Raw genomic sequence first — 21881 nt, forward strand, 5'->3', positions numbered from 1 at the left:
AACAGAGAGAGACAGAAACAGAGATAGAGATTGGTAGTTAAATATAATTAGCTTTATTTGAAATCCTCTGTATTTTAGTCTATATATTTTAAAACATTTTATTCACTTCTTTTAAAGTGCCCTTTCTGAGGAGTTCATAGACCTCACTGGTCCAGGTAACCCTCCCCAATAGCAACAACAACAAAAATCTAACGCCATCTTTGTATAGTTGAAAAAAATGAGGTTGTCAAAAATATGCATTTAAAAAAAAACTAATCATTATTATGAATAGATATTGTGATCTATAGAACATCAAACTAAGGGGGAAAAAAAAGAGATCCTAAAGAGCTTACAAGTTCCACTAGAGGTGGTAGAGGAAAGGATGGGAATGCAATTTTTACTCACATTGGTCAGTTTATTGTTGTTATTGCTCAGTATTGTCCAATCCTTGGCAGAGATACTGGAGTGGTTTGCCATTTCCTTCTCCAGCTCATTTTATTGATGAGAGGAAACTGAGACAGAACCAGAGTCACATAGCTAGTAAGTGTCTGAGGCAAGAGGGGATTTGAACTCACAAAGATAAATCTGCTTCCAAGTCCACTGCTCTATCCACTGCACCATCTAGATAATTCAAGGACAGAGAGAGCATTATTCCCTCAGGGGATGAGATGGGGAGGATTCCTATAGGAAGTGACACAGGATTTGAGTGTTCAGTGAAGCTAAGATTGAGACGATTCATAAGACCTTTTGATGTGTAAGGACCTGGTGACTCATTCAAAATCTTACCTGTCCAAAAATAATAGTATAGACAGCAACTATTTCTGCTATTCTTCCTAGTCCTTTGGGATTTCACAGATCATGCTGCCTTCCTATTAATAAAGCTCCATAAAATGATATGCAGGTGTGCATGTGCAGACTTTATTTGGTTGATGCAGGTGAATGAACAGCCCTTGTCTCTAAAATGTGCTAGGTTGATGATCGGTGGTCCGGCTCCCAAAGCCCTAGAGGACAGAATGATCAGGGATAGGAAGCACGGTTTGACATTGATTTCACAAGAGTCAAATTCAGCTTAATGAAAGGATATTGATCATGGTGACAGTGGACACCCCAAGATGGTGAAACATCTTGTATTTATCATTCTTTGGATTTTGATTTTCCTCTTTCCCCGTTAAGATTCTCTTTAACAAGAAATAAAAGAGGACATTTTAAGCAAATTATTCACCCTGAACCTAGTCTAATATCATTATAGTCAAAATAATCTGAGTTTCTTTCTCATTCCAATGGAGAATAATTTCTGGATACTGGATCCTAAACCAATGCAGTTGGTACTTGGTCGCTTGAAATCATTTTGCTATTGCCTAAAGGACATGACAGAGTCAAGGGCACATAGTGATGAGGGCTGGTCTCAAAATCCTGGCAGTTGCTTATTCGGACAATAAAATAAGCCAGAAGGAGTGGCCACCTGGACGGTAGGTTATGGCAGAAGATGTAACAATTACTATGGCTACCATGACCCCCATTTCAAAGATCTAATTTAAACCCAATCACCATTATTTTTGAGGGCTAAAGTTGGAATCATATGTAGACGAGGCACATCCACAGATGTCCCCTCACCCTCTATATTAACTGGCAGCCAGCCTGCATAAAATAGTTTGCTTTATAAATTTGATGGGATAGTCATATGCTGCCATCAATGGAGTACCGTTACTGGAAGGTAGCAGAGCTAGGGGGGGAGGAAGTGTCAAAAATTCATTTATCACTTATGAGAGCCAAGGAAACAAGCACAGTACTAAAAGTAATGAGACAAGAAAATTAAAGGAAAACAAGTTCTGGAATCTGGACTATATTTTCTTTCTAAAAAAGTGAGAATTAAAAATTTTTATTTTCTTGGAAATCTGTATTGTGGGTTTCTGAAAATACTTACTGTATTAGAGACTCCTTGTACCTGGGACGACCAGTATATAATGGAGAGAGAATGCTCTAGCAGCTTCCTTGGATCCTCATTGACTTAAGGATAAAACCTCCCTTATATTGTAACACATGTAAAATGTATGGGATTGCCTGTCATCAAGGGGAGAGAGTAGAGGGAGGGAGGGGATAATTTGGAAAAATGAATACAAGGGATAATGTTAAAAAAATACTCATGCATATATACTGTCAAAAAAATTATAAATATGTAAAAAAGGATAAAACCTCCTTTGTTGGACCACAAAGCTCTTTACAATTCAGTTGCAGCCTCCCAGCTGTCATAAATTGCTGTTCTTCCTGTTCTCTGGCATAATTTCACTTCTTCATTCACTTCTTTAATTCTTTTCTAACAAAGGCACTAATATAATAGTTAACTTATAATAATGTGATAAGGTACTAGACACTGTGATGTTTTACAATTATTATTTCATTTGATCCTCACAAAAACCAAGAAGGTACGTATTATGATGCTCATTATAAAGATGAAGAAGCTAAGGCAAATGAAGTCATTGCCTAGTCATACAGCTAGTAAGTATTTAAATCTAGATTTGAACTCAGTTCTTCCTGACTCTTGGCCCAGAATTGTATGTACTTTGCTACTTAGCTTCAAGTAGGAGATCAAGAAATCTGTATTCAAATTCTTACTCTAGCATGGGAAAACTAGAGAAATCACCTAGCTCCCTAGACTTGAGTTTCTCCATTCTTATAATAAGTGGGTTGAATCAAATGGTCTCTGAGGCTCTCCCAGTTCTACATTTGTGATCTTAGAATTATTTCTAGCTCTATTAGTTTAAGATTTTACAATTTTGCTCAGTTTACATATTTCTACTATTTGGATCATTTCCTGAGAAGCTGAGTAAAAATTTGAAAGAAGAATTTTACTATCATCAATCAAGTGTCCAGCCATATGGCCTTCCCAAGGAATAATTGGGTGCTGTAGCAGTAATAGCTTGAGATATAGGTTTCCAGAGGCTCCCATACCAAAGATCTCATAATATTTTGATTTCATAACCATGCACATAAAATTCATTTCTAAAGTACATGTTTCAAATTATTTCCCTGCTCCAAAATGAGCCAATTCACCATATGCTCTCGTCTGAAACTTTGAGAATCATGTTAATGTGAAAGTGATAAACCATGGGCTATTGAAAAAAAAATAAGGAAGAAGTGAATTTTGCACTAACAGCATGCATTTTCTGTGGTATAAAGGTAAGTATCTGTAATGCTAGTCATTTTGGTATACCTCAGAACAGTGATAGATAGCACTAAACTTCAGAGATGTCAAATGGAATTTTAAGGAATATCAAAGAAGCCGAACAGGGAAAAGATAATTGAGATCTTGTTCTTAGCATCATTGAAAACACTTGATAGTTTCCCAAATGCAAGCTAATCTCACCTTCTCTTCTTCAATTCTGGTTGTGTCTCTTCTGTCTACAATGCATGCATAATATTCATTCAGTGATGGACAAACTCAATAACTGGTTATCATAATTTGAATGATAGTCATTCTTTATGCATTCGGTTTTTCATATTTGGAATGTTGGGGTAATGTCTTTTGAGAATATATAGATTGGGAAGGGTTTAACCCAATTATTCCAGGTTTTCTAAACTTAACTCCCATGGTTCCACTTATATCTTCTCTTTCCTGCTTCTTAGTACCACTTTAATGAATTGTCTTTCCCAATTTGAATGCAATTTCCTCAAGGGCAGAGACTGTATTTCTTTTGCTTCTTTTAACCTCTCTATCACTTAGCACAGTATTAATGAATACTGATTGATTATTTTGTATTACCAGCCAGAATCAAAAAGAGTTATAAACAAAATAATAGTGGGGCTTTCAAATTTTAAGAGTAAATAGCAATAGATAAAAGACATTCATGTTATCAAGGTATTCATGGAATAAAGATCACAAGACCTGCAGAGCTTGGGCAAACTCTTTATAGAGGATATTTTGGACAGGATAATCAAGAATCACACAGAATAAAAAAAGTATGGACAGTTGTGACTTGTTCCTTTGGAGGAAGTTATCAAACTGAAGAGACTATAATCCCATTAAAATGTTAGATGTTTAAGGAGAAGAAATGAAAGTGGTCATTAGCAGTAGAAGGGCTAGCCATATTACTGCTATCACTAGATATAATTGATTTAACTATGGAGAAAAAGAACTAGCTCAAGTAAATATTTTATTTGCTATAGGAGAGGAGGCCATTGTGTGGGTAATTTGCAGGTTCCCATTCCATAGGCTTTCTGATTACACTGATAATGTGGTGCTCAGCTAGAAAAGGCAAGATATGTTGGTGACATGGTGGGCAGAGAGCATTGCTCTTGGATTCGGGAGGCCCCGGATTTGGATCCTGCCTCCCATATTTATCATTTGTGCGATCTTGAGCAATCATAGAAATTCTCACATATTGTTTCCTCATTTGGAAAATTATAATAACAGTGTCCACTTCACAGAGTTGACTTGAGGATGAATTGAAAAAATATATGTAAAACTCTTTAAAATTCTATTAAAATATAAGCTAGCATTTTTAATGCCTTGGTTTCTGTCTATTAAAGTATTCAGGTACTGAAACTGTGTAGTCAGATTATATCCATGACTGCATACCTGCTAGCTAAAATTGTATGCTCAATCCTTTTTTTTTTTAACCTTCCCCTTTTTTTCAGTCATACTAATTGGTGATTTCATCAGATAAGCAATTTATTTGAGAATTTAGAGTCTTACAAAGTTGCTCTAGGGCAGTGAGATTACTCGATTTGCCCAGAGCCATGCAAGCAGGATGGGTAATAAGCAAGACTTGAACCCTGATCTTCCCAACTGAGACCATCTTTCTGTCCAATATCCCCCCCACCACTGCCGCTCTGTAGCCTGAGGCATGTCAGATGGCCTCAGACAGTAATAGGATGGGAATTCAGCTTCAAAGCAAACTTTGATGGAGAAATATCAGTCACGTACCATCTGTTCCCTTCACAAGAGCAATGAGGTAAAACTGCAGCAGGAGGGATTCAGATTAGACAAACAAAATCATCCCAAAATGAGTTTGCAAGATCCCATTCCTCTGGCCCTCCTCCCTAGAGGGATATTAAAAAGTAATAGAGAAAATACCAGCCATGCTTTAAACATAATGCTGCTTGTTCTTAATGCAGGCTCCATAATTTATTCCAGGAGATTTTTCTTTGTTTAACCCAAGTCCTTCCTATATTGAGCACCCCTTTTGTTCTTCCGTCTGTCCAAATGGAGCACAGCTGCTCACTGTCTCTCAAATAATAGCCTTTCATCTATCTTACTATGGTGCTGTCCTTAGAGTTCCCCATATGTGGTCTCTCCTTGAAGTAGAAATCTCCTTAGACCAAGTATCTTTGAGAGACTCACTTGGACAGGGTCCAAATTGACCACCCATCAACTGAATACAGTCTGAATAATAGCAAAGTTCTCATTTGGATTACTCAACATCGTGTTAAGTACGGAATGACTGTTCAGTGCTGAGTAGTGATGAAATATGATAGCAATGGAGGTAGAAAGGCTTAGTAGAGAGATCACTAGGTCTGCCATCAGAGGACCTGTTACTTAATACCTACATGACCATAAAAGATGAGGAAGGAGAAAAATGACCTTTAGAGTCTCTTTCAACTAACAATCAATGATCCCATGACTTTTCTGGGTTTCTGTTTCTTCATGTAAAAAAAAAATAATAAATTAAATTAGATGATGTCCCTATTAAAGTAGCGCTCTGGGGGAACATCGAGACACTATGGAAGACAAGGTGAGTAATGACAGAAAGAGCAGCTCTTGACCTAGAAAGAAGTGGTTCTTCCTCCTCATTTCAGGTCCATATAATCAAATTATAAATTGTTCAGTAGCCTGGATGTGTAGCCTTGTGAGAGATTGTTCATCTTTTTTTTTTTCTTTATACTTAGTGGCTACTTTGGTCTATAACAGGTATATATACACATATGTGTGTTATATGTGTGTGTGTGTGTGTATATATATTTATATGCATGTGTATATATGTATGCATATATATGTGTGTATGTATTTGTGTGAGTGTATGAAACTGCGACGATATCTGTGCTAAAGTCAAGTGATCAAACCAGCTAAGACCTCTAAATTTCATTTGTGTGGTAGAAACCTTGGGATCTCACCTCTACTCAGGAGGAGCAAAACCAGCAGCAGAGGTTTTTCCTTTGATCAGGGATGGGGAGGAGAACCACCATTTAGTAGCTGCTTATGATGGCCAATTATGCCTCTAATCTAGGCGGTCAAGCTCATTTCAATCATCACAAACAACCCAAATGTGATATCTGTACCTGTCGAATTTTATTGCTCTAAATTGGCTCCACTCTAGTTACGACTCTGGGTGCACCAGTACCATTTGTTTCCATTTCCCAAACTTCCATTTTCACATACTTGGTTTGAAGTTGGATTCCACTTTCTGGGGTCCTTGAGTTACAGCCATGTCTCTTATTACATATCTGAAATATTTAGACGGCAATTAGCACTACAATACAGCATATTAATTACTTGTTCTCTCCTTTTAAAGCAATCCACTGGCAGTCTCTAAAGAGGTCTACAAGTAGCTCTACTGCAGCATACACATTTGTGTGTTTTTACAGATAAGTCCATTATATAGAGTCATTCATGTAGAATAAATGGGAAGCAAAAATAGGATTTATTAGTGTAGAGCCCCTCAGGGCTGTACACAACACAGGAAAATCCAATTAGAACTGCAGGGAGTTGGTTCAATCTCTTAATCGGCACTCCAGCTCTGCAGATTAATATTATTGCCCACTATTTAAACTTTATTACTCCATTTTTCTGTCTGTAGTCCTTTGCTTTGCCAACCCACCTTGGAAAGACGGCAAGCAGAGCCGTATAATAGTTTTTACGGCCTTGGCTTCAGTGCCGCTTGTTGGTGTGAAGGATCAGTCTCTTCTGGAAATGATGAGGTGAGGACGCAGGCGACACTCAGGTTTGTTTTATACGCCGGAGTGGAGGGCTGTTTGCCCTGAATGCTAATCAGGAGACCATCAGAGCATTCTGCCAGCTCCCAGTGACTGACAACCGAATTTACAAGACTAATTTGCCTAGAGAATGATGCTTGTAAAACCAGAGACAGACTGAGCTAGCTATGAAAGAAAGGGCTAGGGGTCAGAGATGGTTGTGGGTTCCAGTTTGGACTGGGGCACATATTGACTAAGTAACCTTAGGTCAAACACTTGACTTCCTTGGCTTTACTATCAGGCCATATAAATGACTGAAAGCTGGTCTCCTCAGAACAAATATTGTTCCCAAGTAAGCCAGGCTTTTGTTGTGAGGGGACCTTCAGATTTTTTCACCCGAAAAAAGCCATCAGATATTCGGGGGGTAGCTATCCATGATTATTCTATTAGCTTAAATTATGGTTCTTTTCATTGATGGGTTGTTAAATATATGTATCAAAGACTGATGCAGTCTACTTGATTTCATGGTACATTAACTTAGCCAGAATGCATTTATTATATTTAAAACCTGTTAGGCAGGTAGCTGCAGTCAAAAACAAGATTGTATAATTTAGTTCCCCTCTACCTTATATTAAAAAGTGTTTTGAATACAAAAGATCACTAGGGGTCAAAGCACACTCTTTTGCTTTATATGGGAACTCTGTGGGCATCAGGGACTCTAATCAGAGCTTCAGAAAATGGATGAATAGGACTCTTTGGAACAAAATCAATGCGTGTGTTATTTCATGCAGTAAACAGATGTAAGAAGTAGCTTGTGAGACAAATCCCATCTTATTTCCTAACATACATTTTCCTCACCCACTTGAGCATTTTGAGAATAAAAGCTACTGTGTTGGGTACATATGCGGCTTTGGTGAATTGGCCCCATCGTCAGCCCAATAAAGGTACTTAGTCACATCAAGTTATTTGAAGCTGCTATAGGTAAAGTCATATAATATTTATGTATGTGTATATGTATATGTGTATATATAGTATGAGTGTATAGACATACATATATATCACACACACACACACACACACACACACACACACACACACACACACACTCTTTATTTCCTAAGACAACTAGGGCCATAGTATTAGGCTTGGCGTCAAAAATACTACCTCAGACATTACATTCCTAGCTGTATGACTCTGAGCAAGACTGCTGCCCAGCTAGGTGCTTCCATCTATAAAATGGGCATGATAATAGCAAATACCTCAAAGGGTTATGGTTAGAATTATGTGGGATAACATATATAAAGTGTTTTATAAACCTTAAAGAACAGTGCAAATTTTGCTATTATCTTATTTGATATTGTTCCTATGATGAGTATTTTTCCCATGCTAAAAAGTAGTTCTTGACTTTTTAAATGTCTTTGCCTAATTCTTCACTCATAAATAAAAGCACTCTATGATTTTTGCACCATGACTAGGATCTGACCTCAGAGACCCCAGCCAGTCTTATTTTTCTTGTGCTCATCACAGCTGAATTTCCACCTCATCATTAAAAGGCTTCTGAAGTGATCAGAGTATAATGGAATTCCACAACTATGGGCCCTGACCTATCTATCAGCTAGATGATTTTCCCCAGATGATTTCTCGGTTTTTCTTTTTTGAGGCAATCGAGATTAAGTGACTTGCCCACAGTCATACAGTGTTTGAGGGCAGATTTAAATTCAAGTCCTTCTGACTCCAGCAACAATGCTCAGTCCACTATGCTATGTAACTAGTTAGTTGCCTATGTTTATTCTATGTACCCCTTCTAGTTTTAATCTTTCTCCTTGAAACAGAAAATCCCATTGATGCATCACAGCTGCCTGTCTACATGTACTCTTATTGAATATACCCCCTCTATTTTGACAATAATTTCTTACAAAACATTTATAGCTGGCATTTGTATATCACTTAAGGGATCAAAAAATAAGTTGCATGCATTACCTCACTTAATGTTCACAATAACCCTTGAGAGGGGAATTTTATATTTACTATTTTTAACCATTTGTCAAAGGAAATTGAGGCATAAAGAAAAATATGATTGAATGAAAAAGATCAAAGGGTTTTAGTGGACTGCAAGATTAATATGAAATTAAAGTACATTATGGCAACAACAACCAAAAAAAGCTACTTAGCAATGGGTTTGAGATCTGTCAGTTACTCTTAACCTGTTTTAGCCAATCAACTGGAATAGTTTAACAGGGTATGTTCTCTGTATTAGAGTTTCCTGGAGCTATAGGTGAGAAATAGGGGACGAATACCAGAAGTGGATAAAAACAGCCCTGAAAAAGGATTGACAAGTCCTTGATGATGATTTAATCCTTCCTTAACATCTAAATCACACTAGTATTTAATGAAGTAAGATGTATAAGTTTTGCCAACTTGAAAGCACCATATAAAAATATATTATTACTGTTCTTATATATTCTTCATATATGTCCTGGCAGGACAGATAATCCAGATGACCAGAACTTTGACTTTAGTGTATCCTTCTACTCTGGGAAAATATATCCAGCCTTTCCCTCTAATTCTGAGAAATTCTTTCAAAAAATATGCCAGTGGTATGATACCTCCCTTCAAGGATGCCATCCTTCAGGATCCTGAACTTTACATGTATTATCACTTGATTCTTGTAACTATATAGACGGAGACCCCAAAAGTTCTTCCTATTTCTTGTTTGGATTTTTACTGAAGTAAATTCCCACCTCCTTGGATGTATATTGACTAAGTAACCTTAGGTCAAACACTTGACTTCATTGGTTCTCATTTTGTTAGTCAATGAAAGGACAGACCAGGGTGTGATCCAACCAATAAGAGTTCAAAGTCATGATCAATGGCCATAATTTGATCCATAAGAAGTAAATATCTCTGATTCAGGTCAATTTCATTAGCAAATTGCATTTGATTTTGGATTGTTATTTAATACAGAATTAAACCTGCCACCCTATTAAGTATTTAAACCAGCAACTTTTTAAGTAAAAGGCACAGCCCTAGCATACAAAACTAAAAACGTAACATTGTCCTCATGGTGTATATACACTACTTAAAAATCATAGGCCACTCAGAAGAAAATAATACATAAATTAAAAAACAAACAAAACCTGAATATCATTATTTCAGAACGAAGATAAGAAAAACATTTAAACCTTGTTAAGGACAACAAACTATCAATCAATAGAATCTGTGGATTATGGAAAGGGAAAGCAACAACAACAACAAAGAAAAACCCCTATTTTTCAAATAGCCAGATTACAATGATCAATTAAAAATTCAACAGTGAGAAGAAGAAAAAACTTTCAAATAAAAAAGAAAAGGCATTTTTTAAGGTATAGGGTTAGTCCATATTCATTGAGATTGTCTTGAAAATAAGGATTCTAAGCAGTTCAACCAGGCACACAAATACATTTATTTATTTATTTGTGTTTTTATTCTGTATTGAAGCCCTCCTTTCTTTTAGACTAGATGTGAAACAACTCAAGAAGGATATAAACTAATTCTCTGAAATGAGAGACATGGAGCTTTTAGAGAACCCATTGTACATCTTCAGTAAATACTTGTTGACTGAATGAGTAGTTTTGATGAAAGAGGGACTTAGGGTTCAGAGGGAAGTCACAAACAACAACTGAAGCCTTGTGAAACAGCTCTAGTCCATTCATCAAATATTTAGTGCTTTCAACGGGGGAACAATGTATCAGACACTATTGGGGTGAGGCTAAAGAGAATGGGAGCATGTAATACAGCAAAGAGAACAGAAGGGTAACTTAATAAGGGTATTCAAATACATTCATTGTACAGAAAATAATGAGCATCTGTTCTTTTAGAGATAAAGCAAGAAGAAAGGGACAAATTGCTTCATACCATGCCTGTGTTGGACAAGACGTGAATTGGAAAGTCTCGTTAGCAATCAGGGCATATAGAGCTGGAAGGCATCTCTCTTATTGATCACCTGGCCCAACCCTTTGTTTTGTAGTTGAGAAAACTATGGCCAGAGGTTGAATGATTTGTCCAAGAACAGCTAAGTAGTGATTGACAGAGCTGAAAATTAAGCCCACATCTTCTGTCTCTATAGTGATCTTTCTCCATAGTTGGCCGAATGGATTCTTTATTCCATTTTTAGAATTCTCATCCACTTATCTAAAGAGATTCCACAGATTCTTATCTACTTTTGGTTGATTATAAGGTGAGTGATGGATAACTTCTAAAATGAATCACATTTTCACACTTATGAGCTACCATAGTAATCTTTCTTAAGTACAATGAGTCCATATAGATTTATTTCGGACCTAAATGCTCTGGATACAAAGAGAAGAGGCAGCTCCTCTCCTGAAGGAGCTTACAATCTAATGAAGAAAGAGAACACCAAAGAAGAACCTGAGAAAGGGAAAGAAGGGAAGAAGGGGACTCAGGGTCAGAGATACCAGGAAGGTGTGAGTTTCAGGGTTGATGTACTCTTACATAAGGATGAGATGCCAACAAGAATCCAGGTGGGAAATGATGCACAGATCCAACAATGTCATTCCTCTCAATTTGGTTTCATTTTACGACCCCTCACACAATGGAGATGTATCAATGACTTTTTTTTTTATTTCCTATAGAATTAAGAATTAAATGTTTGTCTACTCTAAAATCCATTTCTAAGCTTCTCCTCTCAGGAAGGAGGGATGATTCAAGCATAAGAGGACTTTCTAAAGGAAATTGCATTTATGGTGAAAATTAGGGTAAAAAATCATCAGGATTCAGTGACTTACCTGGGTTCAAACGAAACGATGAAAAATGCTTCTAAATGCTTTCTCCCATTGTCTGATGTTGCTCCTTAATTTTTTGTTTGTTTGTTTCTTTGCTCTGGGGGTGGGGTATTTCAAGATAATTGAGATTAAGTGACTTGCCCAGGTTCACATAGCTAGTAAGTGTCAGATTTCTGAGGCAAGATTCTAATTCAAGTCCTACTGACTCCAGGGCCAATGCTGTATGCACTGCCCCAAATAACTACCTATATTTCCACTAGGTGGCTTCACACAGTGCTCCCTCACTTAATGCAATTCACTTTCATGTCCCAGCATCACCTTCCTGAAGTCACAGTCCTCTTCAAGAATAAAAGACAAATAACCATAATAACAATATATTGCCTCTAGTGATTGGACTCTGAACCGTGCAAAGAGAAATGTTTTTTCTTATATTCAGACACAATTATAGATAGTTATTACAGAGAAAACTTCTGGAGGGAAATTGTCCAGGAAGAAAAGATATAGATGAAGACAAAATGATTTTTTTTTTGGAAATGTTCATTCAAAACTGAGATTAGAGATTAAAGAGATGTTTGAAAGTATTAAAGGAATATGAGAATATGACTTTGTTCATGAAGTCACTCATGGTGTAATACACTCTCTATCTCCCTCTCCTACATTTCTAATTTAAGTCAGAGCATAGCTGAACTTCCATTTCCTAAGAAAAGTACTTTCTGAATCTCCGGGCACACCTCAGGACACCCATAATTATCAGCAGACTTTCCTCCTATAAAATTGCTTTTAGCACGTTTTCCATTGATTTATCTGTGTGCTTATTGTATTCTGTTAAAAAAAAATAATGTCCTTAAGATCTTTCCTTTTTGCCTTTTTTGACCTCACAATTTGAACAGAACTTTGAGCAAAGTGAATATTTAATTAATACTTGTTGGAAACAGTTGAACTGGAAAGGAAACAGTGGTTAAGGATGGGAATGAGATTTGTCCTCAAGTATTTCTTTATTTCCTAAACCTTTGAATTTTTGTCAATATCAATGTTATTTAAATTTGAAAAATAACACAATTAAAAAGAGTATTTCTTTTCCTTTAAAACACATCTCAGGATGAAATGTATTATGGGAACATTGAGTTTTTATTTCACTAAAGGTCGACTAGATTGGACAACACATTTCCATATAATTTTCTCCTCCCACTCGGTACTTTATGTTCTGAAAAGAAACAAAAGCTGAGGTTCAGTCCAACCCAAGAGAGTTAATTATCTCTGATATCATCCAAATCTTCCCTAAATGATAATTACAGAAGTGATGATTGGAATACTTTTTTCTAGCATTGAAATTCTTCAGGATTATAACTAGGAAACAATTTGGAATAGAGAGGGATGTGGCTGATTTTTAAATGAAGTCACAAATTGGGCCTTAGAAAGAAGAGGAGGTGACCATTAATTATTTCCCTGGGGTTATAGAGCTTTTCTGATCATCATCTATCTTTCAGATAGTGGGAGGTCCTAGACTTGCTGAATCCTGAATACTATCAAGAGTATGGCTAAAGGAGAAATTACTGAAGGAAGATTTTTTGGTCATTAAGAGATTATACTAAAGCAATCTTGAACCTAAGAATGTCTGGGCCTGTAATCTAGATTTGGCTGACCTCAAAGTGCTGAAGAATTTTGATTTGCTATTGAGAACGACATCCAAGAAGTAGCATTAAGCAAAGGGTAGTATGGAGGAAGAGATAGTCAGCCTTTCAAACAGATAGACTTCATTTCATATCCCTCCGGACTAGTTGTATGAACCGAAAAAGGACAACAAAAAAACTCTGTACTATCCAGTAACCTTTTAAATAACACTAAAATTAAAGTTCCACTTTAGAAAATATTCCTTAGTCAATATCCCAACCATTTCTCACCATGATTATGTTCTTCCTATCCAGAGATTATGGATAACATAATGGAGAGCCAATTGTTAAACACTGGGGAAAATGTACATACTACATGCTTTTCAGTTTAATCTATATTATCATTATTATTAACATTTTCCCCATCACTTTTTTTAAATTCTAGAATCTAGGATACTCTTCCCCTGCTTTGAGCATTTGCTAATTTCCAAGGTTTAAATGCTAAGAATGAACATTTAACAATAATCTTTCACTACCTGGTTTGATCTAACTCCAATAAATCCTTATTTCTTTTTATATCGTCATTCCATTCCATTAACTAAGTGATTTCTTTCCCATTTGTCCTGGGGAGTCAATATGTTTTCAAAAGACTGAGTTGTGAAATTCCTTATTTCTTATATTCTTCCTTATTACTCTGAAGTTGAAAGCAGATTAAAGATGCAAACAAGGTTCACGAGTTTTATCTTCTAGAATATTAAACATACCTAGATCAAAGCTAGTAAAAATTGTAACAAGTGAAATAATTAATTACACTTGACTGTGTAAAGGCAATTGACTATTTTGTGTGTGTGCCTGTCTTCAAGCCTTATATATTCTTTATATAGGCCTCCCAAAATATATGAAAAATCCATGCTAATTGAATGACTTCCTATGTGATGATTGGAAAATCTTCAACTCGAATTAGTATTCCAAAGAATCACTCAATTAATTCAGGAGTTGGAAAAAATAAAGACTTTTGGGATAAATAAAAAATATATGTGTGTGCATATATATATATATATGTACACACATATAAATATATATATATATAAATTTATATAAATTATATTTAAATATATATATATATATAAAACCATTAGTGGACTGTTTGAGGTAAAACCTCAGAGTTGTTTTAATTTTAATTTCTCTTGTTAATATGAAACATTGCATGTGGATTTATATCTTGGAATTCTTTTGAAAATAGTTTGGTTTTATTTTTGACAATTTATTTGAGAGAATGTATCCATTTGAATAAAAACTAGTTTTAAACTTTATCAGCTCTTAAATTGTAATGTAAAACAGTAATTACCAAAACTATACTCACATAAACACAGTGAAAAGAAATTGAAATAGTATTTGAATCCCACCTCCTCATTGTACAAAGGAGAAAACTGGGATACGAAGTAGTAAGGAATTTCCTAGAGGTCACACAATATCAAGAGTTGAATCAGAACCAAGATTAAAATCCAGGTCCCATAGTTAGAAATCCAATAGTCATACATTAAGCCAATGAGATATATAGAGATATATATAGGAAAGATGCAAATATTTTTGGTTATTTCCCAACTGATGGTCAAACCCTTGGCAAAAACAATGCTAATATAAATAGTTGTGTGCATTAGGGATTTGCCGTCTTTCTATAATCTCAGTGTAAGGAGCTAGTAGGGACATTGTTGTGTCAAAGGGGCCACACATAGTTTATTGATTTTTAAAGTATACTTCAAAATTGCTTTCTAAAATGTTTGGATCAATTCATAGCTTCACCCTTAATCCATTAGTGGACCTGTTTTGTCTGTTTCATGATTATAAAATGGAATCTCAGATTGTTTTAATTTTAATTTCTCTTATTAATATGAAATATTTTGTGTGAGTCTATAGCTTGGAGTTCTTTTAAAAATAATTTGTTCCTATTTTTGATTATTTATTTGGAAGAATGTGTCCATTTGAATAAAAAGTAGCTTTAAACTTTTTCAGATCTTAGACTATATTGTAAGACAGTAATGATCAAAAAGTAAAGGTTAAAAATAGAAAGGCATATTAATAGAATAGAATAGACATACAATTTACAGCAGCAAATAAACATAATAATCTTTCATTTGACAAGAGTAAAGACTTTAGATTTGGGCATAAGAATTTATTATTTGGGAAAAATGGAAAGCAATGTGGCAGAAACCAGGTTGGGACAACTATCTCACAGCACTGTTTTCTAAGAAAAGGTCTAAAAGAAAACATTTGCATAGATATTTTACAAGAAAATTAGAAGAACATAGAATATATTATAAGAATTATGGAGAGGTGAACAATTTATAAATAAACAAGAGTTAAGGAGCAAAGTTAAGTATAAGATAGATAATTTCAATTACATTAAATTTAAAATTTAAAAGTTTTTGTAGAAATAAAACAAATGGAACCAAGTTTAGAAGGAAAGCAGAAAATTGGAGAGGAAATTTTATAGACAATTTATCAAGTAAAGGTTTCCTATCTAAAAAAATAAATTTAACAAATATATGAAAAAATGCTCTAAACCATTATTTATTAAAGAATGCAGATTAAAATAGCCTTGAGATATCATTTTATGCCTACCAGGTTGGATAAAATGATAAACGAGGAAATGATGGAGAGGATGTGGCAAATTTAGGACACTAATTGTTGGTAGAATTGTGAATTGATCCAACCATTGTTGGAAACTGATGTGGAATAATACCCAGAGAGTTATTAAACTACCCTTTGATCCAGCAATAGCACTGCTTGGTCTATTTCCAAAGATAGTTGATGTAAAAAGGCAAAGAACATATGTGTTCTAAAATGCTTATAAAAACTACCTTTGTGGTGGCAAAGAACTAGAAATTTCAGTGAAGCTCATCAATTGGGGAAAGACTGGTATATGATTGTCATTGTTACTACTGTGTTATCAGAAATGATGAGCTCATGATTTTTTTTTCAATATAGAAAGACAAGAAATAAAGAGTGAAATGAAGAGAATATCATATACAGTAAGAGGAATGCTGTTTTAAGGATTTTGAGCAAATAAATTATTTATCTATTATACATAAGCAAATTAATTATAAAAGACATAAAAAGAAAGATGATATCTGCATTCAAAGAAAGAACTGACAAATAGAAGTATGTATAGAATAATTTAAATGTATATACCTATTTGTGTCTAATGGTAGCCATCTCTAAAGTTGCCTTCTTCAGACTAAAACATGAAATGTGCATTCTGTCAGCTTTATTTTTTAAACATTATCAGGGAAAAACAAAACAAAGTACAAGTCAGAAATGAGTTAGTAGTCATTAAGAAATAATGTCACATTTATTTTTATTAATTGTTTTATTTTTCTAGTTATACATGTATATTAAATTTTAAAATACTCTTTATGAGTCATCTTGGGAGAGAAAAAAAAAACAAAACAAAAGGGAAAAAGCATGAGAGAAAAAAAAAGAAAAAAGAAATGAAGGTAGCATGTGTTGATTCACCATAGTTCTCTTTATGGATACAATGACATTTTCTATCCAAAGTTTATTGGGATTGCCTTAGGTCACTGAACCACTAAGAAGAACCAAGTCTTTTATAATTGATATGGCACAGTCTTGCTATTACTGTGTACAATGCACTCCTGGTTCTGCCTGTTTAATTCAGCATCAGTCCATGTAAATATTCCCAAGCCTTTCTAAAACCAACTTGTTCATTTTTCATAGAACAATAATAAGTCATTACCTCCATATATGAAAACTTATTCAGCTGTTCCCTAGTTGATGGACATCTACCCTTTTTCCAATTCTTTTCTACCCCAAAAAGAGCTGATATAATCACTTTTTGCACATGTGGGTCCTTTTCCCTCTTGGATTTCCTTGGGATACAGATAATGTCACATTCTAAGCAAATCATTTAATCTCATTGATACCACAGAGATCATTTAGGCCAAAAATTCCACCTATGACTATATATATATATATATATGTATATATATATATATGTATATATGTATGTATATATATGTATATATGTATGTATATATATTTATGTAGATGTATAGATTGTTTCATATATTAATTCAAAAAGGGAAATAATAGATGATTTAAAATATAGAAATAAATGTGGATATAGATATAAATGTAAATTTAAATGACAGGAAACAGTATATGTGTACATATTGTATATTCACAAATTTGGTATACAACTTCAAATGTCACAGAATTTTAGAATTGGAAGGGAATCTCAGCAACCATTATCAAATTTATAATTTATCTCCAAAAGGGAATATTCACTTGATTATATCCAATAAGTTATTCAACATTTGTGCAGAGGAAGAATCTGCTACTTACAGAAGCAATCTATTTTACTTTGGCAATGGCTTTATTTCTTATATCAGTATTCTTTCCCTTAACCCTTACTCTTTTTTTGTAACCTCCTCATTGCTTCTGGTTTTACTTCATGGGGCTAAACAAAACAAAGCAAATGTAATCAGCTTTCCACATAAGAGACCAAAACTAGTAACTCTACAGTTAAGGTAAGCAGAATTATGACCAATCTTTTTTCTTTTCCACTTACTCCACCCTCCTACCCAAGTGGCCAATTTCCTCATATTGCTTATCTAGTAGCAAAAAATCAATTTGGGTCCATTCTAGCCAGTTCAGGCAATCTTGTATGATGCTGGCATTCTAAAATTCATTCTTCTTCCAATCCTTCAAAATTACCATGAGGGGAGCCAGATGGTAGAGAGGAGACACATCTTTTTTCAGAAGTCTCCCTCATGTCCCTCAAATTGGCATTAAATCAAGCCTCTCAACTGGTTTTGGAGTGACAGAACCCACTAATGTTTGAAGTGTAACAAATTTCCAGCAGAAGATAATTTGGAAAAGTATGTTTCAATTGGGCATGGAAGGAGGCAGGCAGAGTGCAGGTAGTGAGAGCAGACACCAGAACACAGGCAGTGTAGAAACCCAGGGCAGTGTGGCATCCCTAACACCAGGGAATTTACTGGGAATAATCTACAGTAGTGTTGGTTGCAAGCCAGTAGATCAGCAGATTAGCTGTAAGACTTCTAATGCAAATACAAAAGGCAAATACTGAACCCCTAAACCCCAGAATATCATGGGACCCGGCCACACCTACCCAGTACTGGAAGTTATTCATCACTGATCCAACACAACTATTGTTGCCTGTAGAGGAAGCTTGGACAGTCTCCCTTTGCCCTAAAAGCAGACCTCAAAAGGTAAATGAATAAAAAAGCAAAAAGAACTGTGGCCATAGATAGTTTTCATGGAGAAAGAGAAGAACAGATTTCAGACCCTGAGGACACTAAAAGCAGATCATCTCCAGATGAGGGTTTGGAAAAGGAAACACAGAAATTATCTGAAGAAAAGTCTTTACAGAATAGATTTAGTGAAATGGAAAAAGCAAAATAGATTTGATAAAATGGAAAAGGAAAACAACTCCTTGAAAAATAATTTGTGAAATGGAAAAAGAAAACAACTTGAAAAACAGAATTTGTGAAATAATAAAATATATATAGAACAAAACAAATTTTAAAATTCAATTGGCCAAATAAAAAAGGAGCTAAAAAAATAGCCAAAACTACTATTCCTTCAATACGCTGACTTGGTTACCTATTAGCTTAAAATAATCCTAATTAATCACTACTGATCAGAGAAATGCAAATTAAGACCACTCTGAGATACCACTACACACCTGTCAGATTGGCTAAGATGACAGGAACAAATAATGACAAATGTTGGAGGGGATGTGGGGAAATTGGGACACTAATACATTGCTGGTGGAGTTGTGAAAGAATCCAGCCATTCTGGAGAGCAATCTGGAATTATGCCCAAAAAGTTATCAAACTGTGCATACCCTTTGACCCAGCAGCGCTACTACTGGGATTATATCCCAAAGAAATACTAAAGAGCGGAAAGAGACATATATGTGCCAAAATGTTTGTGGCAGCTCTTTTTGTTGTAGCTAGAAACTGGAAGATGAATGGATGTCCATCAGTTGGAGAATGGTTGGGTAAATTGTGGTATATGAAGGTTATGGAATATTATTGCTCAGTAAGAAATGACCAGCAGGAGGAATACAGAGAGGGTTGGAGAGACTTAAATCAACTGATGCTGAGTGAAATGAGCAGAACCAGAAGATCACTGTACACTTCAACAACAATACTGTATGAGGATGTATTCTGATGGAAGTGGAAATCTTCAACATGAAGAAGATCCAACTCACTTCCAGTTGATCAATGATGGACAGAGGTAGATACACCCAGAGAAGAAACACTGGGAGGGGAATGTAAATTGTTAGCACTAATATCTGTCTGCCCAGGTTACATGTACCTTCGGATTCTAATGTTTATTGTGCAACAAGAAAATGATATTCACACACATGTATTGTACTTAGACTATATTGTAACACATGTAAAATGTATGGTATTGCCTGTCGTCGGGGGGAGGGAATAAGGGAGGGGGGGTAATTTGGAAAAATGAATACAAGGGATAATATTATAAAATATATATATATATATATATATAATAAAAAAAATTTAAAAAAAAATAATAATCCTAATTACCTCAAAGTAGATTCAGTGTTAGACCTTCCACACCCATTAATTAGTTTTATCATCCATTGGGGATCATTCCAAATAGATGGAACTTTCACAAATATAATTTTTGATAAAGGCATGATGATGGGAAAGAGACTTGAGCCATTAAAAACACAACATGGAGACATCTGTCTTTTAAAGAATAAAGTTGGTCCTACCATACTGGGAAAAATTGAAATCTAAAATGCTATTTTGTAAGTTTTTTCATCCTACCAGTTTTTCTTCCACTTGGCAATCATGTAAATCCCCTATTTATTACCCATTTTACATGCTTTGTTTTTTTAACCTCTCAGTACTACTAGGGGCATTGTTAAAATATAGTTTCCTTTTACCTTTGTTCTGTATGTGGGTGGTTAAACTTTAATATTCTATACATCTTTTTAGCCACCTACTTTATACTGCCTGTGAATCAAAGAATGTGGAACTTAGTCATCTCTCTCCAATTCAGACAATTATGGGGATGGGGGTGGAGAGCTTGTAACTAAATGATTACAAAACTAAATTATGTAGTCCATTAAAATGTTCCAGAAAAGTTAAGTTTTCAAACTGTCTCAAATTTTTTTTAAAAGAATTTGCTTTTACACTTTCTTCCCTTTTCATTTTTTAGCCCAATAGAATGTAAATTCCTTGAGGGTAGAAATTCTTTCTCTTCTAGCTTTGAATCTCTACCACAGTGCTTGATGCATAGTAGGAGCTTAAAAATGTTTATAGAAATGATTTTTTTATTCCTTATTGTAAGAAATGGTTTTCTAAGTGGGAGAGGGATGATGCATACATTTGGAAATGTGGATGACAGGAACATATACAAACGCACACACATACACATACATATACACACACAGACACAGACAGACACACACACACACACACACACACACACACACACATATATATATATACGCATATGTGTACACACACATATACGTATACGTATAATTTATTTTTAAAACTATTTGAAGTGAATTTGATGCTAGGGTCAATATTATTTCTAGAGTCAATATTATTTCTATAGGACTATAATACCTCCAGTTGACTCTAATAGACTGGTAAGAATACACTGAAATACCTCTCTTTCTGTGTATCTATCTATCCTTTATCTATGTATTTATATATCAGATATCATCCACAGACATAGGTTGATATTTGTATTTGTTTTTTTTTTAAATTTAACTTGTATCTTTTATAACCCCATATATTTTATTGTATATATTTTAAATCATCTTATAAGGGTCATAGATTTCAATCGAGTGCAAAAATTGTCTAAGAATCTCTGAATTCTAAGGGAAAAACTTTCCCTAACATTTAGACCTTCCAAGAATGCAATAGATTGCTTCCAAAAGCAATTAGATTTACACTCACTGGAGATCTCCAAGTAAAGGTTGTGTGGTCAATTTGTCAGGAGTGTCATGTTTAGCTATAGGTTGGATTAAATGACTCATGAAATGTCTTTCATTTCCAAGTTCAGAGAACTCAGGATCATTCCACTAATTCTTGGAGTAGGGAAAAAAGGGTCACTTGGGTTTTATTTGTACTGGCACTAAATAGGATTTCATCTCCACGTGAGATAACATTACAGATAGCCAAAACTAGAATATCTTCTTCAGAAAAAGAATAAAGATCAGATCTATTTTGGTTCTAATTTGTGTTTTTCTCTCACAGTACCATTATTTAGATAAGAGGGAGGGAGAAATGGTTTTTAAAGACTATATTTACCAATGAACATTTTTCTTAGCATCATCTTTGATAAATCCAAGAAGTTATTACAAATTTAGAACTAGAAGAGATTTTAGGATTATCTACTCCAATAGCCCTTATTTTAAAAGTCAAGAAATTGAAGGCTAGGGAGATATAATGGGATGTTTTCTCTCTTCCTCTCCAGCTCCAATTTTTTCTGGCTTGCTTCAAGACCCAAATGAAACTATACTTTCTGAAGGAAGCCTCCTTCAAATCCATAATCTCCTCCCTCT

General features: G+C 34.8%; 1 protein-coding gene across 9 annotated transcripts in view; it reads left to right on the forward strand.

The window, feature by feature from the left end:
- Positions 1–21881, forward strand: part of NLGN1 (neuroligin 1) — a 1061800-nt gene that overhangs the window by 990435 nt on the left and 49484 nt on the right. The gene's annotated exons all lie outside the window — the stretch shown is intronic.

The sequence above is a fragment of the Sminthopsis crassicaudata genome, chromosome 3 (genome assembly GCF_048593235.1).
Source record: "Sminthopsis crassicaudata isolate SCR6 chromosome 3, ASM4859323v1, whole genome shotgun sequence".
Taxonomy (NCBI): domain Eukaryota; kingdom Metazoa; phylum Chordata; class Mammalia; order Dasyuromorphia; family Dasyuridae; genus Sminthopsis; species Sminthopsis crassicaudata.